Source organism: Schistocerca piceifrons, chromosome 3, assembly GCF_021461385.2.
Source record: "Schistocerca piceifrons isolate TAMUIC-IGC-003096 chromosome 3, iqSchPice1.1, whole genome shotgun sequence".
In the NCBI taxonomy this organism is placed as follows: domain Eukaryota; kingdom Metazoa; phylum Arthropoda; class Insecta; order Orthoptera; family Acrididae; genus Schistocerca; species Schistocerca piceifrons.
In genome coordinates, this window is record NC_060140.1 from 387340306 (window position 1) to 387366209 (window position 25904).

The 25904-nt window shown below is 42.6% G+C and overlaps 1 protein-coding gene and 1 pseudogene across 1 annotated transcript in view; both read right to left on the minus strand.

Moving 5' to 3' along the window:
* The window catches only part of LOC124788679 (probable serine/threonine-protein kinase DDB_G0271402), a 280476-nt gene that overhangs the window by 251120 nt on the left and 3452 nt on the right, over nucleotides 1–25904 (minus strand). The gene's annotated exons all lie outside the window — the stretch shown is intronic.
* LOC124790819 lies at nucleotides 9007–9124 on the minus strand (annotated as a pseudogene).

Genomic DNA, 25904 nt, shown 5'->3' on the forward strand with positions numbered 1-25904 from the left:
GGCTACAGCAACTTCATCAACAACTGCCATGGAAACGGGTCGCCTTCCTGTCCCTGCTGCATCACCTAACTCACCGGTGTCTTCAAATTTCTTGAACATATTCTTAGCCCAATTTTTGAAATGGAGCTTCTTTGCATCTGTTCCTGTTGGCAATTTCCCGTAATGCAGCGCTGCTAAAGCTGCCGTTATGATGAACCATCTTTCCGAGCAGTGTACGGTCTTTCTTCTCAGTAGCCATTGCACTTCGTACAGAAAACTTCGACCTTCTTAGCCCTTTACACGAACAGTTATTACACAAAAGAAATCAACAAGCGTCGCCAAGCGACAAACAGCAGCCAGCCGCTGTGGCCGAGCGTTTCTAGGCGCTTCAGTTCAGAGCCGCGGTGCTGCTACGGTCGCAGATTCGAATCCTGCCTCGGGAATGGATGCGTGTGATGTCGTTCGGTTTAAGTAGCTCGAAGTCTAGGGGACTGATGATCACAGATGTTAAGTCCCATAATGCTCAGAGCCATCTGAACAAACAGCATACTAACATCAAACAATGAACATTCTGATCGCTTTCAGCGCCATATTTTCACCCGGATGCAGAAAGTGGAATTATTATATTTTTCAGCATTTTCTGCGAGCGCACCAAATAAAGAACATACCTACGATGTTTCAGTATCTTGCGATGTATACAGCCCGCACTGCAGCACTCGGAACACCAGGAACACCATCAGTTTAATTTCAACCACCCTGTATCAGGGAATGAGAGCTGATTGAAACACGGAGAGAAGACAAATTTTCGACAAAACAGACCGTACATCAGGAACTCAGATTAGGCTCCACGTGAGACGGAGCGTTTATAGTGAAAAACAGAAACATTACTGCTCGAAGTGTCCAAAATGTAGCAGACTACGAACGAAAATGGAAAATAGTAACCAGAATCGCCGGATGTCGACATCTTGATGCAGTTACATCGATCCTAGATTTATTCAAAGATAGCCTAAACTCGATAGCATGAAAATACCCGAGGAAACGGTAGTAGCAGACTGTGACTTTAATCTGACCAATATCGACTGGGAGAAACGCATATGCCGTCGGAGATAAGGACAAAACGTCTTTCGAAGTAATACTGAATACATTATCTGACGTTTGCCTCAGCAACTAGGCAACAACCGTCATACGTGGCGCCAGTGGCTCCTCTGTAATGATGTAAGACCTCTGCGAACGACTCTGCATGGCGTAGCAGCGGTTTTCATCTTTGGTCACTTTTCGGGTACTTAACCGCACGTCGCTGTGTGAAGATGGCTGGTTTTGGCGGTTGGTTGGCTCTCCGGTGTGCAATCTGGCTGTCGGCAGTCGCTCTTTGCGTATGCTCTGCCTCTTCCTGTCACGTGGGCAGTAGGGTGTGGTGCACAACTTATTGAACAGTGGTTTGCCTGTTTTTGACGCACTTGTGATACTGGCAGGGAGTGTATATCTAAGTGGGTGCTTGTGCACTCCGAAAGAACCACAGGTTTGATTTTCTAGCGCTTCTTTCTGCCTTTTGTTATTAAGTGTAATTCGCCTATAGTGGCAATCTTTATAAAATTAAGAGATTTATCACACTGTTTTTCTTCTTCTATGAAATTGTTTTTTAGGATTATAAGACAGAGTGTGTGTTTGGATTTCTCCACATTCTGCAGTGTTTAAGTATCGTGGCTCCTGTGCAAAGGCAGTGTGAACTGTTGTTGTAGACAGTGATTGCAAGAGATTTAATTTGGGTGCAAAGAGTAATTGTATTCCTGTTTTGAAAATTTTCTAATGTTTTAAGGATTGTGTTGATCTCAGTACTGTCAAGTTGCTGTGTGGTTTTATGTTGTTTCGCCGGCCGCTGTGGCCGAGCGGTTCTAGGCACTTCAGTCTGGAACCGCGCGACCGCTACGGTCGCAGGTTCGAATCGTGCCTTGGGCATGGATGTGTGTGTGATGTCCTTAGGTTAGTTAGGTTTAAGTAGTTCTAAGTCTAGGGGACTGATGACCTCAGATGTTAAGTCCTATAGTGCTAAGAGCCATTTGAGCTTGAACATTCTGACAGCAAGGTAAGATGCAACAAGAACGAGTAGATGTTCGGACATGGCTGAAAAGCAACAAGCTGCAGCATTTTAAGCTACCGCTGCGACACCGAATTACGGTGAAGAATGCTGATGAGACAAAAAACAAATGCTGTCACCCTCGGCCAGATGTAACGTCATTGTCTTGGACGAACAGTAATAATTACTCGGGCTTCCAAACCCATATCTCATTCAGTTACAGTGGACCACCTGTGATACAGACTCTGTGACGAACTGCCTACCGTTCGCCAGACGACTTCTACCTTCGAGATTGCTGCCTACCTGGTCTGCCGAACTTGGTTGCTGTAAGCTGCCAACATCTCATCTACTGATGTCCTTGCAACTCTTGTCTACAGCTTGCAGAGAGCCGAAAGGATAGGGTGGCGCACTGTAAAACCCTGTCGCTGTATCCAGGAGGCGGGATAAAGACCGCTGCCGCCTCCCGCCCCCCCCCCCCCTCCATGACTTGTATCTGTGAGCAGACACCAGTACCCACGGCCTATCTCTGGTTGAGAGGCATAACTTTACATTCAGTCCAGACCTTCTGCAATTTACTCGGGTACACCCTTTCTGTGTCCACGGGAGTGCCTTAGTAACAAGCAGTCTTTGATCCCGTGATCAGCGCCACTGTACAAGTTACGCCTACCATCTGGTACCCTGCACGACACGGCGGTATTTCGTGAGCTCATAATGTAAATTGGAAGTGGAAGGAGGGGGGGGGGGCGAGGGAGGGAAGGAGAAAAAAAGGGATGGAAAGGAAATAGCAGTATCAGCTGCATGGGTACATTTTGCGGAATCAGCGGCGACGAGGGAAAATGTCTGGAGGTCCAGGACTCGGGATCTCCTGCTTACTCAGCAGTTGCGTTACCACTGCGTCACCCGGACAGTGTTTTTCGCAACTGCGTGGACTATCTTGGTACGCTCCCCAGCTGACTCGCTCTCCCATCTAGCGTTACCTATCCACACTCTTGTCCCCGTCCTCCATGCTCACTAATTTTATATTCCCGCTGGAGGTCGAACGTAAATGGGTATCCATACTGAAGGTAGTGGATTATTTGCCCATCGAGGCGGATCAGTATAAAAATTGGAAGCCTCTGTGCGCGCTTTTTCGGGTATAACAGAAACCATTATTCGAAGCAAAAGTGGCTAGTGAACATGGTCTCTAAAACGTTTACCTGAAAAGCCATGAGCACTTCTTCATCTTCGATACTCTGAAACAAATCCCGTCTACTGCAAGCTCTTTGCTTTCCATATTTAGAGAGGTTATAATACAGACCAAAACAAGAGCTATTAGCAGTTGTTCATCTTGGCTACCGTGAAACACATGTCTCCAACTGACAGCCAGAGCGAGAGCACCAGCAGCAGCGAGTACTGTTTGTATAAAGCGTTTTTGTACTTATTTGCTGCGCTTAGCTTTTAAATAGTTTTTCTGGGAAAACCTAGCGTAGTTTTCGCGTCTCGTATTTCAGTGAGTGTTTCTTGATTATCAGAGTAGCTCATCAGAAGATTATCTTGGGAATTTGTCACCGTATAGAGTAGGGTAAACATAGTCATGTGTGGGGACTGTGGTTGTTGTGAGCGGACGCAAGGAGAATTGGCCACTCTTCGGGGGCAGGTGGAGGCTTTGTCTGTTAGGCTCATCGAGCTCGAGGCGCAGGCGTCGGCTCGTAGTGGCGTTGGGGCAACTGTGGTGAGATCTATGCCTACTTCGGTGGCCTTGGAATCACATGGAACCCCTGATTTCGCTGCGTCTTCCGGCAGTGAGCATCTTACCGGTCAGCCATCACTCCAGGGTGAATGGCGGACAGTGGTGGGCTCGCGCGTGACTGGTCGAAAGGCGAAGGTGGGATCTGGCCGCGTGGCAGCTGCCTTACACCTTTCCAACAGGTACGGGGTGCTTCCTAGTGGTGATGACATCGTTTCCGAGCCACCACAGGATGCCTCGCCTGTTGGGCCAGTGGCCGATTCTCCGGCAAGGTCCCGACAGTCACAGAGGGCGGGCCTATTAGTTATAGGGAGCTCCAACATTAGGCGGGTTATGGAGCCCCTCAGGAAAATAGCGGGTAGGTCGGGGAAGAATGCCAGTGTGCACTCGGTGTGCTGGCCGGGGGGTCTCGTCCGTAATGTGGAGGAGGCCCTTCCGGCAGCTATTGAACGCACTGGGTGTGACCGGCTGCAGATAGTAGCACATGTCGGAACGAATGACGCCTGCCGCTTGGGTTCTGAGGCCATCCTTGGTTCCTTCCGGCGGCTGGCTGATTTGGTGAAGACAACCAGCATCGCACGCGGAGTGCAAGCTGAGCTTAAAATCTGCAGCATAGTGCCCAGAGTCGATCGCGGTCCTCTGGTTTGGAGCCGTGTGGAGGGTCTAAACCAGAGGCTCAGACGACTCTGCGACTATAATGGTTGCAAATTCATCGACCTCCGTTATTGGGTGGAGAACTGTAGGGCCCCCCTAGACAGGTCAGGCGTGCACTACACACCGGAAGCAGCTACTAGGGTAGCAGAGTACGTGTGGCGTGCACACGGGGGTTTTTTAGGTTAGAGGGACCCCCCTTGGGCGAAACGATAAAATACCTGACGGCTTACCAGAGAGGACATTATCATCGTTGATAAAGAACGTCCGTCCTCAGAGACCAAAAACAGGAAAAGTTAACGTAATATTGGTAAACTGCAGGAGTATCCAGGGCAAGGTTCCTGAATTAGTATCTCTTATTGAAGGAAATAGTGCGCATATAGTATTAGGAACGGAAAGTTGGTTAAAACCGGAAGTGAACAGTAACGAAATCCTAGACATAGAATGGAATATATACCGCAAGGATAGGATAAACGCCAATGGTGGAGGAGTATTTATAGCAGTAAAGAATTCAATAATATCCAGTGAAGTTATTAGCGAATGCGAATGTGAAATAATCTGGGTTAAGTTAAGTATCAAAGGTGGGTCAGATATGATAGTCGGATGCTTCTATAGACCACCTGCATCAGCAACCGTAGTAGTTGAGCGCCTCAGAGAGAACCTGCAGAACGTCGTGAAGAAGTTTCGTGATCATGCTATTGTAATAGGGGGAGACTTCAATCTACCAGGTATAGAATGGGATAGTCACACAATCAGAACTGGAGCCAGGGACAGAGACTCTTGTGACATTATCCTGACTGCCTTGTCCGAGAATTACTTCGAGCAGATAGTTAGAGAACCAACTCGTGAAGCTAACGTTTTAGACCTCATAGCAACAAATAGACCGGAACTTTTCGACTCCGTGAATGTAGAAGAGGGTATCAGTGATCATAAGTCAGTGGTTGCATCAATGACTACAAGTGTAATAAGAAATGCCAAGAAAGGAAGGAAAATATATTTGCTTAACAAGAGTGATAGGGCACAAATCGCAGAATATCTGAGTGACCACCATCAAACGTTCATTTCTGAGGAAGAGGATGTGGAACAAAAATGGAAAAAATTCAGAAACATCGTCCAGTACGCCTTAGATAAGTTCGTACCGACTAAGGTCCAAAGCGAGGGGAAAGATCCACCGTGGTATAACAATCATGTACGAAAGGTACTACGGAAACAAAGAAAGCTTCATCATAGGTTTAAGAGTAGTCGAATCATAGCTGATAAGGAAAAGCTGAACGAAGCGAAAAAGAGCGTAAAGAGAGCAATGAGAGAAGCATTCAACGAATTCGAACATAAAACATTGGCAAACAATCTAAACAAGAACCCTAAAAAGTTTTGGTCATATGTAAAATCGGTAAGCGGATCTAAATCCCCTATTCAGTCACTCGTTGACCACGATGGCACCGAAACAGAGGACGACCGAAGAAAGGCAGAAATACTGAATTCAGTGTTCCGAAACTGTTTCACTGCGGAAAATCGTAACACGGTCCCTGACTTCAGCCGTCGCACGGACGCCAAAATGGAAAATATTGAAATAAACGATATCGGAATTGAAAAACAACTGCTATCACTTAGTAGCGAAAAAGCATCCGGACCAGACGAGATACCCTTAAGATTCTACAGTGATTATGCTAAAGAACTTGCCCCCTTTCTATCAGCAATTTATCGTAGATCGCTGGAAGAACGTAAAGTACCTAGCGACTGGAAGAAAGCGCAGGTCGTTCCCATTTTCAAGAAGGGTCATAAATCAGATGCGAATAATTATAGGCCTATTTCGCTTACGTCAATCTGTTGTAGAATAATGGAACATGTTTTGTGTTCTCGTATTATGACGTTCTTAGATAATACAAATCTCCTTCATCATAACCAACATGGATTCCGCAAACAGAGATCATGTGAAACTCAGCTCGCCCTATTTGCCCAAGAAATTCACAGTGCCGTAGACACTGGCGAGCAGATTGATGCCGTATTCCTGGACTTCAGGAAGGCATTTGATACGGTTCCGCACTTACGTTTAGTGAAAAAAATACGAGCTTACGGAATATCGGACCAGGTTTGTGATTGGATTCAGGATTTCCTAGAAGAAAGAACACAACATGTCATTCTTAACGGTTCAAAATCTGCAGATGTAGAGGTAATTTCGGGAGTACCGCAGGGAAGCGTGATAGGACCTTTATTGTTTACAATATACATAAATGACTTAGTTGACAACATCGGTAGCTCCGTGAGGCTATTTGCAGATGACACGGTTGTCTACATGAAAGTAGCAACATCAGAAGACTCGTACGTACTCCAGGAGGACCTGCAGAGGATTAATGCATGGTGCGACAGCTGGCAGCTTTCCCTAAACGTAGATAAATGTAATATAATGCGCATACATAGGGGCAGAAATCCATTCCAGTACGATTATGCCATAGGTGGTAAATCATTGGAAGCGGTAACGACCGTAAAATACTTAGGAGTTACTATCCGGAGCGATCTGAAGTGGAATGATCACATAAAACAAATAGTGGGAAAAGCAGGCGCCAGGTTGAGATTCATAGGAAGAATTCTAAGAAAATGTGACTCATCGACGAAAGAAGTAGCTTACAAAACGCTTGTTCGTCCGATTCTTGAGTATTGCTCATCAGTATGGGACCCTTACCAGGTTGGATTAATAGAAGAGATAGACATGATCCAGCGAAAAGCAGCGCGATTCGTCATGGGGACATTTAGTCAGCGCGAGAGCGTTACGGAGATGCTGAACAAGCTCCAGTGGCGGACACTTCAAGAAAGGCGTTACGCAATACGGAGAGGTTTATTATCGAAATTACGAGAGAGCACATTCCGGGAAGAGATGGGCAACATATTACTACCGCCCACATATATCTCGCGTAATGATCACAACGAAAAGATCCGAGAAATTGGAGCAAATACGGAGACTTACAAGCAGTCGTTCTTCCCACGCACAATTCGTGAATGGAACAGGGAAGGGGGGATCAGATAGTGGTACAATAAGTACCCTCCGCCACACACCGTAAGGTGGCTCGCGGAGTATAGATGTAGATGTAGATGTAGAACAATAGCGTTCATAGCCCTTAAGGTATACATTTTAGGGCCCATGTTTACTACACTTTATTGCTTCGAATGGCCGTTCCTGTCATATTCCTGAATAATGACCATACCTCGTCGACACCCTGTCCAAGAAATCTATCTGTACTACAACCCATAATTGCTGCATGTAGCCTTGGTCTTAACTTACTGGGAAGACAGTAATTAATCCTAGAGCAATCTATCATTCATTAAAGGAAGCTGTGTGGTAAAAAAATACTCTGAAAATGATTAATTAAACAACTGCGTCGAAAACACAAGCACTGCCAAAGAAATGTTTCTCTCCCAAAGACTCTGGAATGTGATTAATGTTAACCAAGCATAGAATTTTTTGGTAACATTGAACTTGCGTACCTTGAGGGATAACTTACTCTATCACCTACCAACACATCGTGTTAATTTCATGTATTCAGAAATCGTATTTGCGGAATATATGACGTTGTATTCCAAGATAGAACAGGTTAGGTTCTCTTGCCGCACTACGTTTGACGAACGAAGAAAGTTATAAACATGTATGTTACCACGGAAGATTTAGTAACCACTGAATTGACGGATGCCTCAACATCCGGATCGATGTGACGTGGATGTTTCACCACGGCAAGCATACGATCTGCCAGCCACTAATGTGAATTTTTCAAGGCCACCCGCCTCCAAGCACCCTCCCAGATTACCGTAAAGGAAACATATACAGCCGGCAGCTGTGGCCGAGCGGTTCTAGGCGCTTCAGTCTGGAACCGCGCTGCTGCTACGGTCGCAGGTTCGAATCCCGCATCGGGTTTCGATGTGTATGGTGTCCTTAGGTTAGTTAGGTTTAAGTAGTTCTAAGTCTAGGGGACTGATGACCTCAGATGTTAAGTCCCATAGTGATTCGAGCCGTTTGAACCACTTGAAACATATGAGAAACCCTACTGCCTTTTCTTCATCTACTACTTCGTCCTTAGATTTCTTTTTTAGATTGGCTCATAGTTTTATTTTCTTATTCTCCAAACAATCTCACCACGATTTCTCTATATTGTTTTTCCCGGTCTTCTGATCATTTCGTATGTTTTCTTTTCAACGTTATGTGTGAACCCATGCTTCGGTGCTAGTGTTCCAAAGGCTACATGACATCTTATGATTTTATATTCTGCGACGTTCATTTACTCAGAAACCTTAGCGTCTCCTATCCACTAAATTTTGATCTGCTTTGTATTCAAAATCTTAAATAGAGATTTGGCAAATTTTTTGTTGTAGTTCCTATAAATAATAGCACTTCGTCTTCAGGCCACAAGCGGCCCATCGAGACCATCCGACCGCCGTGTCACCCTCAGCTGAGGATGCGATTAGGAGGGGCGTGTGGTCAGCACACCGCTCTCCCGGTCGTGACTATGGTTTTCTTTGACCGGAGCCGACACTGTTCGGTCAAATAGCTACTCAGTTGGCATCAAGAGGCTGAGTGCACTCTGAAAAATGGCAACAGCGCATGGCGACATGGATGGTCACCCATCCAAGTGCCGCCCACGCCCGACAGCGCTTAACTTCGGTGATCTGACGGGAACCGTTGTATCCACTGCGGCAAGGCCGTTGCCCCTTCTATAAATACGTCCATCGAATAAAGTGTTTCTTACACAGAGTGTCAAGCAACTCTCCTATTAAGGTGCCTAGATTCGCTGTTCTTTTCTATTTTCTTATACGGGACCATACATTTCCTTAAGAATTTGTCGTGTTTCTGCTCAGTTCCTGCAACTATTTTTTTTTTCTGGAACGTGTGAAGCTTTTGGCAAAACAAGTGTTTCCATTATCGTAGATTTGAACGTGGCATTATTTTTCGTTGAACCGATTTTACTTTAGTCTGTATGCTTTCTCAAGTTATATGCCATTCGAGACTACCCAACTCCAATTGCAATATGATTTCTGCAAGGTACTTGAAGGGAGACAACTGTGAGATAATTGCATATTCCTTTCCTTGCGCAACTCTCCTGCTTTGTTGATGTGGATTTTCCGTTCTTCGAACGATATCAGGAGGCCTGCCTCCGAATCTGTGTAGTTTTCCTATGCCATACTTGCTTCTTCTTTTCAGTCTTAGTAAAGACTGTTGACTTATCAGCGTAGCCTTTTCTCCTTTTGAGAGTGCAGTTTTTTAATGAAAGCGCCCGTGAAATGCGCGACGAGTGCAGGAGGAATGTGGCGCCAGAGTGTTGTCTGCGTTGCTTGCTGAGCAATTCGCCAGCGCTGGTCGGGCACAGCACTTAAGGAGATTATTCCGGCCCACTGGCCTGGAGCTGTTGCTTACGCTCCGTCCGCTGCCGGTCACATGGCCCGTGCCCTTCCTAGGTGCCCGTCTCCGGTGTGGATCCCCTTCAGAGGCTTCGTACTCGGCACGGTAAGACGTCCGGCAAGACTTCACCCAGCCGAGCAGTCGCATCCAGGAAACGAAGCAACCAGTGTCACGCAATTTTCAGACGCTCTGTGCAGTTAATATCAGGACGTGCCATGCCTTGCACGTTTCCACCGATTTACACGAAAAAAGAAGAGGATGTAAGTTATATCCTTTGTTGACAAATTTTTGTTGGAAACGACTCATTGCAATGAAGAAAATAGCTCGGAAAATTCTCTAACAATGACCTTCGCATTCATACTGAGAGTAAATCAAACTAAGAAGAAATGTTACATGGAATGAAATAGCTGCAGAAAACAAATACTAATTCTTGTTATCAGCTTTGTGTATCTGTATGGAGGTCATGCAGCAGTCGTCCAAATGTGTGATTTATTAATTTAAAAACACCACTTGTTTCGGGAAGGTACGATCGCATTATCATGCTCTGTAAAGACTGAAAAAACAGATCATTACTTTGCACTGTTGCACATACTAATATACGTGTAATGTCCATACAATATTAAGTACCTTAAAATTAAAATTACTATGGCATTAGGAACAATCAAAAATAAGCAAGCAGTAAATATACATTGCCGAACGTATAAGACCCTCCATGTACACATGTAGACGTATTGGTGGCGCTGAACAACCTCACGGAACTCTGTTTACCGGCTAAAGAAAGTCAGTAGCTAATTATCTACCAAATATTGCAACGTATTGTTACGCATACACATGGAGGTAAGCAAAAGAAAGGAGTTGTCATTACGCCACAAACACGTAGCTGATGTCCACCATCTTAAGTGGCCCAAAACATTAGGTGCACTGCACTCATACTTCCATCATTCACTGCGGTCATACTTTCCTCTGACGTGCCCGCGCCCAGTTTCGACCGCATTGACTGCTTTGATTGAATGGAGTCGCAGTCGTTTCATCAAAAATGCCAGCTTACGTTATTTACGGATGTACTAATCAACCCAATCGTAGTTTAAAGGAATCACATTTCATTCGTAAGCGGTGCTGTTCAAGCAATATTTTCTTTTGTATACATGAATTATGGTTTCACTGTTTACTTTTATCGGAGTGGTTTTATTTTTATCATTTGACTTCAGATTTGCCGTACTTTGTACAGTGTCCGTTCTTCCTCTTCTTTCCTGTTTTTCATTGCCATCCAAATCGCAAACACTCCGACATCCGAGCCACATCGTATCAAAGGTCTCGTGGTCGCACAAATCACGGCTACGCAACCGCGCTGACTGTTGGGGCAGCATCTCATGCCTGATTATGCATTGTTCACACTTCCTCCCCCTTTAAAAAAGGATCTGGCTAAAACAGCCGGAGACAGCAGTCAAGTGTGTGTGTAAGTTTTGTGTGTATAATTGTATGAAGGTGTGTGTGTGTGTGTGTGTGTGTGTGTGTGTGTGTGTGCTTTGTTTCCTTTCTGAAGAAGGTTTTGGTAGGCAACTCATGTGAATACTCTTTTCGTCCTAATGCCTGATGCTGCTCCTAGTGTGAACAGCAATCTATCCGCTTCATAGTATAGTTATTCCCTCGTGAATTGTAAATAATCTAGTGCCCTTCAAGAGGCACAATGGTATACATAATTACAATACCAGAAGATAAAAATGACGTTCATTATGTCGTATTAAGGTTGTCTTTAGCATAAACAGGTATTCACAAATGCTGCAACCAAAAATTTTGTTCACTTACCCAGTGATATAAAATGTCTGACAGACAGCAAAGTATAATTTTAAAAGAACTGAAAAGGTTTCTCTTTGACAATTCCTCCTATGCCACAGAAGACTATCTATTACTGTAATGTGTAACTGGTGATGACTAGGAATCACTGACTAATATCTGTCTGTCTTAATTAAAAACCAAAAAACTGATAAATGATCAGCATGGAGACATATTTCCAAAAAAAGTGACGTTATATAATATGACTCGTTCCACACCATTAAGATTTATAGTGCAGGGTGATACCTGGAACATGAAACTATTGGTGTACCCAAACACATAGTGAAGACTTCTATACTTTGAAAACCTCAAAATGCAATTCAGAAGTAAAATGAACCAGATGATAAAAGTAGACGTACGTTCCATTTGTGATATGTTTGGTTATTTCTGGAAAACTGACAGAGTTACTGGCGAGGAGTACTTTATACAGATTTTCTAAAAGAACAACTTACATACATGTCCTAAGCGTTTTAGACCATTCACTTGATCACCTTAATAGCATTCCACATCACTGGAAGATGTTTAAAAATTGTATCTTTTCTTTACTCTGTAAATTGCTATTGTTAGTCAAGAACTGAATGACGCATAAGTATGATTTCGAAGTCAGAAGATGTGTAAACTACAGTGAAATTTATGCACTGACAATATAATAAAGCAAGAACTCTACTCTGCATGGAAGTAGATCTCTATTCCGTCTTGTTTCTATAACATTTCAATAAGAGTTCACTTTGTTGACATGCACAAGGTACGACTGCTTGCCTTGCGTCTTCCCTCATTGCACATGTTTATCGAGCTAGCAAACAACACGTAGGTAGGTTTTTTTTGCAAACGTGAACATTAAAAACAAATTTGCATACGAGATGAAAGCTGAAAATGTAACGAACCAGAATCAGTTCCAGTAAGCAAACAAGCATTGGTTTTGGAGTTCCAGTTTCATTAGCTATCGATACAAATACAGTAAAAGCAAAAGTAAGTGGGTTACAAAAGCATGCCTTTCACATCACTTCATTCGTTTCTTCTTATTCGAAATATATCAACGAAAGACCAGTTACACTGACGAGGCCAGATGTCTCGTATTACTAGAGCAAATACGCTTTTAAGAACAGAAAAACTTTCGAAATTGCCTTCCTGACACTATGTTGTTCATGTCAATCACATTATAATTTTTAGTATTTAAGACAGTTTTTGCGTGCACATGACAGAAATAATGAACCAGAAGCAATCGTGAAAAGTAGTCTACTAGTGTTTTTGGCTATTTAAGATGGCGGCAGTGCCCGCCCTTTCTGTCTTCAAAACAACGTACAACGTAAGTCTACAGTGCCATCTCCCTTTTTGTGCCCCTCCATGCTGCCATACATCAGTGCCACCATCGATACACCTATCCACTTAAAGACCTTCGCTCATCAGTATGTCTATATCAAATCAAAACCTAAAAGCCTTCTTACACCTATGTTACAATATTATTATATATTGATGTTTGTCAGAATATAAAATTCCCTGTGATATAATACCGATGTATATGAAACAAGAGGTTACAATTAACTTTCGTTAGCCAATAGAGCTCTGCGAGAGTGTGGTTGGTTGGTTTGGGAAGGGGACGAAACAGCGAGGTCATCGGACCCATCGTATTGGGGAACCATCCCAGTATTTTCCTGAAGCAATGCAGGGAAATCACGAAAAATCGACATCAGGATGGCATGACGGGGGTTTGAACCGTCGTCCTCCCGAATGTGAGTCCAATGCGCTAACCACAGCGCCACTTCCCTCAGCTTGTTTATTTGGCATCATACAACATGGCCAATGTAAACAGATTTCCATTACAAAAAAATGGTTCAAATGGCTCTGAGCACTATGGGACTTAACATCTGAGGTCATCAGTCCCCTAGAACTTAGAGCTACTTAAACTTAACTAATCTAAGCACATCACACACATCCATGCCCGAGGCAGGGTTCAAATCTCCGACCGTAGTGATCGCGCGGTTCCAGACTGAAGCGCCTAGAACCGCTCGGCCACAACGGCCGGCTTTCCATTACACGTGTGTCAGTACGTGCAGTAGTGCGAGGTAATGATTTGCTTTTTCCTTGTTTGTATAACTTGATAATAGGATTATATCCTCCGAAAACACGTTATATTTTTTAATTTAAATAAATCACACATTTGAACAAGTGGTGTATCGTAATCTCCGTACTGACACCGTGGTACAGTTGCACCTGTAGCCCCATAAGAGACAGTTATATTTTTCCCTGGCGCACGGCAGCTACAAATCTTACTTTGAGAAATACGATCCAAACAGTTTTACGCTGCTTTATTATTGAATAGGATAAATAAACAGGGAACTAAGCAACATAACACGTCATTGTGCCCATCACACAGTAGATTGGGAATCCTTAGAGTCGACGAAAGTTCTGAATCACCTATAAAGTTAGCTGTCAAGTGTTTTTAAACATATGATTCTAATAAAGGATCGAGGTGATACATGTACATAATTTTTACGAAGAAGTGAAAATTAAGGGAAAAAAAACTAGCTAAAACTAGTGCATCATGATTTTTTTCATGCTGTCTACTCCATTTTCCCTTTTTTGATACTTTATTGATAGCCTGATAGTTTATCGAGGGCATTAACATTAATGGCCACAGCGGCGTTATTACTTTCCAAAAACGTGCGCGAACGAGCTACGATAATAAATGAAAACTATATGAACTTATGAAAAAGATATATAGCTGTTGGAAGACCTTCGACCTTCTTGCACCCGGCTAACAGAGTGAACTCTTTGCAATAATTTTACTGACACAAATAATATTATATAACAATATATTGCAAAAGGACCATGGTACGAGGAAGATTTCGATTAGCGTAGACACGATAAACTTGACATATTCAGCAGACTTCACAGACGCAAAGATTTTGGCCCAATTGCCATTAATACGAGTACCGGTACGTAAGACAAACTCCCGATACTGAGGTGCCACGCTGTTAAAAGAATTTGAATTGTGGTCTGAATTTCAATGTAGATCTATAAAATCTACGTTTATTTTTCTTCCAAGGCACATTTGAGGATATGAAATCCAGCCATAGGTAAATATAGATTCCAAGAAATCTTTACTGATGATTAGGCAAATGAGCAAACAGTAAATGAACATCTTATGGCCAAGTGAAGATATCATTTCGTCTCATTAACATTTCATTCAGAAGCGTTAGATTTGCGTTCATTATTTTCAGTTGTCGTATTTATTTCGTACTGCAGTAGCTTATCTTTTACAGTGTAACTTTTGTATAAATGGGCTGATCATCGACACACACTTATTCTGTTGCTATTGTTTAGGTTTTTGTCAACCGTCACAAGGCATAGCTGAGTGATTCTTATTAATTATTCGACTGCAATACGACATAAGTTGGAGACAGACTGATATCTAATTCATATGCACAGTACATGTCATTTCCATAATACAAAAACAGGATGTGGTGGGAGCCTAATTTTATCGTTCTGAACGGTAGCTCAAGTGTACAACCGCACCATCTCTCCGGTCCTCTCGTTGAACTTCTCCTGCATCTTCTGATTCCATGAAGGAAACATGAGTGTCGTTGCCTGCGTCGACTTACACAAACATTGTACGATGGCTTACTGAAAAGTAATACCTCCAAATTTTTCACTCTCAAAGCTTTTTCAATAAAAAACGTTAACAGTCTGCATCGTTATTCTTCATGTCTACGTGTTTATTTCTCAAGATAGTAACCCTAAAAAAAGAGCACATTTCTCCCAACGAGAGATCAGTTTGTTGATACCATCACTGTGGAACGTTTGGCTTTGTTGGCGGACTCACAACCTCACTTCTCCTTGCATCGCTTCCTCACTATCAAAGTGAAGTCCTAGACAGTATCCTTTAAGTTTTCGAAACATATGAAAATCGTATGGGGCCAGATCGGGACTGTATGGAGGATGATCGATGACAATGAACTCAAGGGGTGGAATTGTTGCAGATGTCGCAGTGTTCGTATGCAGTCTGGCACTGTAATGCTAAAGGACAGCACGCTCCATGTGTGGACGAACTCTTCAAATCCGAAACATACTAGAGCACGCTGCTTATGACGCACAGACATAGTTACGTTACACATCGCCATGTTACAAGCTACATTTCGAAGCCCTCTGGCGACATAGGGCTGCAAATACGTAGACATGAAGAATAAAGGTGTATAACGTTAATAACGTTTGTGTTATTTAAAAATATTTAAGAGTTTTCACAAAAAATTCTGAGGCACTAGTTTTCAGCAAGCCCTCGTACCTGATTATCGATTTTCGGAGACCAGCTCATCAGATCTTGCTAGTCCAATATTCGCCCTTACCGCAAACCCCAGTAGCAGGTCTTCCTCCGACTCAACCAGGATGTTGTAAATGTGGCACTACGTGCGGCCCCACAGTAAATAATCCAGTAGAGCCAGATACTGCTAATGCGCTCGTCACGTAGCTGGTGCTCCACTGTTACTCTTATCCCTGTGTGAACTCTTGATGCAGGTCGCCGCAGAATGCACTAGCGAAATGAGGAGGTGCACGGTCACAAGATTTTGCAATAAAGGGCTTGCCGTTTGTTCAATGAAATTCCTAAGATCTCCAAGAATGTTCCCAGGAGCTAAAGAAGATATGTAAATCAGTAAGGTAAGATGACTATGCAGAAACCTCGAACATACATCGATGCTGCATCGTTTCTGAAAGCCATGTATGCACATTTTGATCTTCAAGTACTGTACGTGCTTCACTTCACTCATTGACGCACATCAGATCTTCAACAAACGTTGTCGTAATGGACCTCAAGTATATCGTACAATGGGAATTCAAAAACACTTTGCATATATACTTTAGGAGTGTAACATTGGGAGTGACGATTGTATGAATGGCTTTCCTGTGCTTACAGATCATACATTCGGGACAAGGTTCCACGCCTATTCGATCCAGGTGCTCAGCAAAGAAATCATGCCAGTAATTAGTGGTGTTGTTGCCATTGTTTGGTTCTGTGGTTATTCCGGAATAACTTTTATTTATTGTTTATTTAGCCTGACCAGACTAGGGCCTTAAGATCCTCTGTTACATCGGACCAGAATCAATTCATAACAAAGAATATTACGAAACATTCTGAATATGTACTTGTACTTCTGATTCAGTTAAGTTCATCGGGCAAAGTTTTATGAGGACAATTATAATTACAAACACAAATAACAGTAGCAATAGTAAATATTAATAATATTCGGCATTAATAACAATAATAGTAATAGTAATGGGTATAAAATAACAACAGTATTGCTTGCACCTGTGAAGCGGTGTTTAGTATTACCATAAACAGAAGAGACAACTAAAGACGAGAAGAACGAAAGACTGGAATGACAGTGTTAAGACGGGATAACAAAGAACAGACTTTCAAAAGATGACTCTAAACAAGGGTGAGGTAAAAGTGATGGGGAGGTGTGGTTAACAAAAGTGAGTTGCAGACAAGTATATGGAAGAGATAGCTGTTGTTACAAAAAATGTCTTCTGAAGTTTCCAAGTTTAATTTCTCTGGTATTTTGAGAAAGATGGTTCAAAAATCGGATTCGTGAAAAATGATTTTGATAAGATGGCCTTATTATGTAATTGCACTGGTAAGACTTTACTTCGTTCGGAACGAGTATTTCTGCTGTGTTGTTTAATCAGTAGTGCAGGAGTTGAAGATAAATAACAGGAAGCTGAATGGTTAAGAAGACTATATGGCGAACACCAGGCCTGTTGGCACGTAGCCAATGTGACTGTTCGCAGGCAGGAGTAATATGGTCTAAATAGTGAATTTCACAAATGTGTTTCTCATAAGCATCCATCTCCAGTTACAGTCGGCATGAGTTCTGATACGAAAGACCTTCATTTAATAGCATCGCCATAATCAAGTGTGGGGAGTATTAGTGACTTTACGACTTCTCTTGAAGCTCGTTAAGAAATACTTTTTTGTATTTCTGTAGTGAATGAAATGACGCTGACACAATTGACTGCAGCTGTCTGTTCAGTTCGAGTGATGGTCCAGAATTTTTCCCAAATTCTTAGAAAACATTACTTCTGTGTGTTTTAGGATTCCTTGAACGTAGGGGGGGGGGGGGGGGGGGGGGGGGAGAGGAATAAGTCTTTTCTGAGTGACTAAGACCGAAGGAAGGAATGTTAGATTTTAATATACCAACGCCAGCGAGGCATTAGAGACGGAGGCAAAAGCTCGACTTCTCAAGATAGGGAAGGAAATCGGCCGTGCATTATTCAAAGGAACCATCGAGAAATTTGCCTGGAATGATTTAGAGAATTCGCGGCTAAATCTGAATGGCCGGAGGCTGATCTGACCCGTCGTCCTTCGGAATGTTTGGTTGGTTTGGGGGCATGGGACCAAAAAGCGAGATCATCGGCCCCATCGGATTAGGGAAGGATATGGAAGGAAATAGGCCGTGCCCTTTCAAAGGAATCATCCCGGCATTTGCTTGAAGAGATTTAGAGAAATCATGGAAGACCTAAATCAGGATGGGCGGCCGCGGGTTTGAACCGTCGTCCTCCCGAATGCGAGTCCAGTGTGCTAACCACTGCGCCACCTTTATCTTTGTGAGTGACGAACATTGCTCGCCTTTTAGATGGGTTAAGTTTCAAACCTTTGTTGTACGCCCTCTCTGATAAGGTAATGTTTGAAAGACACCGTGTGGATCACTATTTCTTTTATTAATGATGACCGGTTTCGATTCAGCAGATAATCTTCAGATCTGATGATACAAGGCGCAGTTTGTCAGTAATCAGTAACCCTTTATGACAATTAAGATCACGGTTTCCTGAGACATGGTGTCAGTTATGTAATAAGGCAAGTGAGTCAACATTTAAATGCTGGATGGCTGTGCACAGGACTTAGGTATAACTGAAGTTCGGCACCTTGAAAGCTACATTTGCTGTGACAGAGAATAGTCGAACATCAATAATACACTATGGGAAAAGTAAAAGAAAAATACTCATAGAAGAAAACCTAAAGGCAACAGTATAATTCAGCAGCTCACACATCGAAAATATCACACATAAATCCTGTAAGACACAACAAACGCTCCTGCAAATGAGAATCATTTTCCGAGACGCGTCGTGCAAGAAATAAACGAAAGAAATCGTGACTGTAAATCGAATAGGCTTTTTACTAACAAACACATTCAGCATCATGGTTTGTAATTTTATGGTAGAAGGAAAATATCAGCCCACATACCTGTCCGCCTGCAGTTCCACCTCTTTCTATTACAGAACCATTAGTAGAAACAAGACACCAATCTTCAGATGGATACATAGTTGTAATTGTGTCTGTGGTGGTTGCACTTAATATATGCAAAAGTGATATGATGTTTTCTTCTAAACTTTTCGTCAGATTGATTTTACTGATGATTTTAATGTATCAAAGTAGATAACAAACGATATGCAGAACAGATATTGGTGTTTTAGTTTCTGCAGAAATCATGTGCGGAGCTTGATTTGCGGGCCAGTTCTAACGGAGGTACATCAGCACTTGCATATAAGACTGTGGGAAACCGGGAACAGCCGGCCGAAGTGGCCGTGCGGTTCTAGGCGCTGCAGTCTGGAACCGCGAGACCGCTACGGTGGCAAGTTGGCATCCTGCCTCGGGCATGGATGTGTGTGATGTCCTTAGGTTAGTTAGGTTTAACTAGTTCTAAGTTCTAGGGGACTAATGACCTCAGAAGTTGAGTCCCATAGTGCTCAGAGCCATTTGAACCAAACCGGGAACAGAAGAGAATCGAAATATTTGAGATGTTGTGCTACAAACGAATGCTGAAAATTAAGTGGACTGATATGGTAAGAAATCAGAAGGTTCTGCGCAGAATCGAGGAGGAAAGGAATATATGGAAAACACTGACAAGAAGGAGGGATAGGATGGTAGGACATTTGTTATCAGTACATAGTACATAGTACTAGAGGGAGATATAGAGGGTAAAAACTGTAGAGGAAGACAGAGAGTGAAACAGATCCAGCAAATAATAGAGGACGTAGGTTGCAAGTGCTACTGTGAGATGAAGAGGTTGGCACAGGAGAGAAATTTGTCGCTAGCTCCATCAAACCAGTTAGAAGACTCACGATTAAAAAAAAAATTAGAGAGTATTGTACTTGTACCCAGGATGAAAGTAGACAGTCCGACTTCTTCCCAGTTAACTGGTTAAAGATACTTGGTCCGCTCTTTACTGTTACTGTGCTCTGCTTATTGTGTGGCTTTTTCAACCTATTGTGTGCTTTACAAGAGAAGGGTCTGACTAGGGCGTCACCGATCTTGATCAGGTTTTAGAAGAACGTTCTATATTGAAAATAAAGAGATACATATTTCGTGATTTTGGTTGACGCTTCCCAGTTTTTGAAAAAATAGATGTCGGTACTATACATCGAAAGATCGTCTAAAAAACGTTTTTATTAATATAAGAAGGGGTCCAAAGTTAATAATGTTCGAGTTATTAACGTTTTTGTGTTTCATACTGTAGCTTGAGTACCGGTCATTCTACGCATCAAGGAGGCCGGAATCGGTTGAGCTGTTGAGGCAACGTTTTGTAGACACTCGTAATCTTTCAACTGTATTCGAGCCGAATTCGAGACCTTTTACCGTTTCAGCTGAAAGTGTCCCCGACTTGAAATGTAATTTACGTTTTAAAGACAAACTCTTGTGCGTTAAAACACGTAATATGTGTATGAAAGACCTGTTTTTATCGATTATGAAACCAAATAAGTCATGATTATGTGGCAACCTGAGTGAGAAAATCTGCAAAATTGTCTGCGTCTGCCTGTATACTGACAGTGTGTACCAGATAAAACTTACATTATGCCTTCAGCGCACCAAAAATAATTAATACTAAAAATTTGTTTTTGTTTGTGATCTGCGTTGCCAAGGAACGTGAAATATAAAAACAAGTATTCAGTGTGACTGTTTTGCTATTTAAATATGCGAGTTTGCGGTTTCCTCCTCCTGACACTGAGACATCGTGCTGTGGCGATGGAGAAAATGTGCAGCCAGGCTGAGCACTGCGGCATTCGTGCCAGGGCACGGCTTGCGAGCCAGTTTCTTGGCCACCCCTGCTCAAGACAAATGCCGGGATGCGCACACCCGATTTCCTCCCGACTCCTGCTCAGAAAGAGCTCTCGCCGCGTCTTTATGACTCTTCCGTGGATTTTTAAGTGCATCCATAGACATTATGAAACCTTGTCGTCGACGGGACGTTACATCCTAATTTTACTTTAAGATCACATATAATTAAATTTTTCTTCAGGAAAGAGTCTCAATTTCAACAACAATAGCGGCAGAAGCTGAATAAATAAATTAAAATTTGTACCACGGCCACGATTTGAACCCTTGTCTCCTGATTACAGGACAGATGTGTTAAGCATTACACTACCGTGGTAAGCACAAGTACTAAAGCTGTGTGGACTACCCTAGTCCAATGCCTTGTCTAACACAAACTCAAGGTGTGGATGGAAGCTTGTGTTAGGGCGGGCGCTGACCTAGCGTTGCCCGTGGCTCTGTGTTACTTATATTGGTGTGATGGTGTAATGGCTAACATAACCGTCTATTGAGTAGGAGATCTAAGTTCAAGTCCTGGCTGTAACACAAATTTCATTTCATTTCTTCAGCTTCTAGCATTAGCATTTTTTTTACTTAGATGCAGTTACGTCTATAGCGATACAAATATTCCTTAAACCTCGTACAGTGCATGGCAAAGGGTACATAGCACCAATATTATCGATTTTCTTTATTATTTCATCGCCTACTGAGTGACGGAAAAAATAACCGTGTATTTGCTTACACTCCCTAATACATGTTACGTTTTTCTCGCGATGATTGTGTGAGGTATACGTTAGTGGCAACATAATGCAGGCTTAAACATCTTCGCATACAGATCCTCTGGTCGAACCACCAGTGATTCGCGAGAACTACGTCGTCTTTCTGCCGAGTATTTTTATTCAAGTTCCCCACTCATTTCTGTTGCACTTTCGTGTGAATTATATCGACTGCCTATGATCCTAACTGCACGTGTCTGAATTCGTTCGATACTGTTGCCATGCCTACTTGGTGAGGACTCCGAACAATGGAAGAGTATTGTAGTGTTTAGAGACTTTACACCGCTTTCCCGGAACGCTTTCAGCAAGTCAAAGTATGCTCTTAGTCTTCCCTAACACTGATTTTACGTGATCGCTGCACTTAAAGGGAGCTACCTAGCTTTACATCAAGTGTGATTCCTTACAATCATCCAACGATGATACTTCCCTGACACAAGCGCATCGTCGAACGAAAAAGTCTTGCTGATCAGATTTGGTAAATAGTATTGAAAACATTAGGGGTCTTATTACGCTTCGTCGAGACACCCGCGATGTTACTTTCGTTCCTGTGCCACATTCGTCGTCCTATGCAGCGTACTGGGTTCTAAAGCTCTCGCCGGCCTCTGTGGCCGAGCGGTTCTAGGCGCTTCAGTCTGGAACCGCGCGACAGCTACTGTCGCAGGTTCGAATCCTGCCTCGGGCATGGATGTGTGTGATGTTCTTAGCTTGGTTAGGTTTAAGTAGTTCTAAGTTCTAGGGGACTGATGATCTCAGAAGTGAAGTCCCTTAGTGCTCACAGCCATTTTTGAACCTCAGATGTTAAGTCCCATAGTGCTCAGAGCCATTTGAACCATTTTTGTTAAGTCCCATAGTGCTCAGAGCCATTTGAACCATTCTAACGCTCTCAGCCAATTATGAATTTGCGAAGAAACACAGTGTGATCGTATCTTGATCAGAAGTCAGCGATGTGACAGTGTCGACAGCCTTGTGGAAATCGTGGAAGACGGAATCTACTTGTGCACCTGCATTTTTTGTTTGCAAGACGTCGTCTATGAGTAATAGTATCTTTTTCTCAATCTGTATTGATTCATTATGCGGCATCAATGGCATATGCGTCGACCGCACCCGGAACCCTGCGCCGCTCATAGTTACAAGGGAGATGGCGTACATAACTTAAACATCCCGCTAGCGCGAATTCGCTCTTCCATCGCTCACTGTTATCTCTTGGATGACGCCACGCATGTACGCGACCACAGGACACTTAATTGACATGATCTGACTGCTTTTTAAGCAGCTGCAGTTAAGAGTTTCACCCAGAGTCAGTGCACCTACAAAATCATGAACACTAATGCAGAAGACTGCAATAGGACAATACACCGACGTAGCACGGCGCTACTAAATATTACTAAAATTCATAGGATATGACAACGTATCAGCGTTCAATATTGTTTGTTTCTATCAGGAACAATTATACGGAGACTATGACAACGTATCAGCATTCAATACTGTTTGTTTCTATCAGAAACATTACTCTTATTGGATATAACTCAGCACCATAGAAGAAACTACAGTTATAGAAAGTTATGTACATCTCAGTTATTAAGTGTACCCATTGTAAACAAGCTTACTAATTGCCATATTTTTGTAATGTCTGACTGGTTTATTGGCCTTCTCCATTACCGACACATCACTTTGAGAGAAACTTGTTTTCCTCCCTAGAAAATATGAACTGTCATTAGATGTAATGGATTTTTCTTCATAAGAAGTATTAATGCCTGTACAGAAAGGATACACATAAAATTAATTCAGGGTACTGAAATGAAATGAATGGATTAATGAGGCTGAAATCAATAAACATGCCGTGTCGTGGAATGATATTATTTAATCAGGATCGCTAATCATTACAAAAATTATCCGTTACCGGTTTCAGGCGGGCATTACTTTCGATAGATGGACAATAAATATTCGCACATCTTCCAATAGCAATGATTTGTGATTCGAGTACTATGACTAGTTTTGTGGTAGTATGAATGCTCATACGCCTGTTAATATCAACAATTTGCTGAAACCCCTAAAGCGAAAATTTTCGTAATCATTAGAAAAACGTAACAAACAAAATACGACAGATAAATTGACTCACATGACTACTGATGATAACTATTCACAAGTAATAAGGACCAATGTCGTCCCGAAGTGGAGGGTTTTAGAGACGATAATTAGTTCTTTAAAAAAGGGAACACAAGTCCAGACATTAACGTAACTGTAAGTTTAAATCAAGAGCACAAAATGTTCCGGAGATAAATGCAGAGACGAGTCGTGGATATACATCTTTTGTAATGAAACAGAGGGAATTATTAGTTTCCTTCAGCACAGCGATTCTAAGCGTCTTCGTATACCAGTAGAAAAGATAACAGGAAGTTCTTTCCATTTCTGATCACTTTTCCAGTATTGTCTTCATACTGCTAACAGATAACACTCAGGAATTTGTCCCCAGTGTTGCCCTCAGGCAAGCATATAACCTATCGCTTTACTGCCTTGTCGACATTCTACCCTCTGTACGTTAGACATTTTAATTGTTTCTCGAGTAAAGGCGTCTGTAGGTTTTTTGTACCACAGTTCTCCTGAGCTATTGGGCTGGAGGAGAGAGAAGCAGAGGGCAAGGGTCTTTGTTATAATGTTACCTCTGCTGTAGCTTCAGTGTTAGAAGTAATGTTCCTGTTGCCTTCACTGCTTCTAATTACTTTCTAGATGCAGTGCGTCTACTATGATCTAAGCTTCCAGACGTTTTTCAGCTCTCATTTCTAAACGCAGCTCTTCAACGGCCCTGATATCGTTGCATCACGGAATGTGACCTCATCTGTAGGGCGGCCAAGCGTGTTTCGTCGTCTACAGCCTTGCAGCAATTGCGTGTTCTCATCGCATACGGTGCCCTGCACAGGGGCAATTACTCTGCTATTCTGACGCACGCTGCACACGCATTAATTACGGTCGGAGCCGCTTTCCTTGATGACCAAACAGCAGAAAGCCTTGCTATGTGCTTTGCGTCCTTCGATTTTTCAAGATTGTTTTATCGGAACACTGGACAGTTGTGAGCTAAATGGAGTGTCACTACCCAAACTGCTACAGTGACAAGCGGCTTCCGTGGAAAAACATACAAGTTCCTTTCATGTTGGGAAGATCTGTTACTCAGTCTTTTATGTGTGTGTTGTAACTTTATTCCTCTACTATATTTGCTCAATTGTTGATATATTATTCGAAGATTCCACGCAGCCTATTACGAAAGAAAAGTAAAGATGGCTGAATTACTGAAAGAAGTAGTTATATTTGCAGTTTCTGTACAGATCAGTGTCTTTTCATTTTCACCCACAGACCAACGAAAATGCTACGGTCGCACGTTCGATACTTGCCTCGCGCATGGATGTGTGTGATGTCCTTAGGTTAGTTAGGTTTAAGTAGTTCTAAGTTCTAGGGGACTGATGACCTCAGAAGTTAAGTCCCATAGTGCTCAGAGCCATTTGAGCCTTTTTTTTCTGTCGCTGAATCTAACAGTACTTCGTACCGTCTGTTAAGTAAGAGCATGGCTGGCATTACACACAGATGGTAAAAGATATCACCTTACTTCTTCGACAACCCCAACAGAGGGAACTTTTGTCCTTCATGCAGTGTCCATAAAGCATTAGCTTTCTTGCAATTCTTGACTGACTGAGATCCACAGGAAGAGACATGAGTGGAGTTTACGTGTCGCGTTTATCAAAGACGTTTGGTGCCGATCGGCAGACATTGGTTCATCGCCAAACATGCAGATTGGGTACTGCAGGAGGACAAGCGGCTGGAAAAAGAAGAATGGTGTGCAGATACTGGACGGCCCTCACAGTCGCCTAGCGCTAATCCTATTGAAAATATACGGTCTTACATCAAAAAGATATTTACTTTGAAACAGTTGCCAAAGCAAATTCGACGCATTTGGAGGTCTCTTCCACGTGAATAGGCAGAAAACTTGGTTTCAAGCATGCCTCGAAGATGCCAAGAAATTATCGACGCTGCTGGTGACTGGACTTATTATTCATTGTAAACGTATTTTCATTTTGTTTTTATATGACGTATGTATGTGTTTCAGTTTGTTATCAAATACATTGTCTTAACGATTAACCCGATCACGATCTCACTTAACACACTGTATGTCATTCGTTCTAGCAATATTTATAACTGTTCTTTACCTACTAACTGCTAGTTTACACAACAGTCAGGTTGATATTTATAATCTATCTCGGCTTATTATATAAGGTGCAGTGAAATGCAAACGAGACAGATGGAAAACGTGTCAGCTAGTTATTATTTCAAGACAGCTACCGTCTTCATAGAAAAATATTTGCAGTTGCCTACGAGACCACGATTCTACGCAGTCACGCTCTTCTCCATGC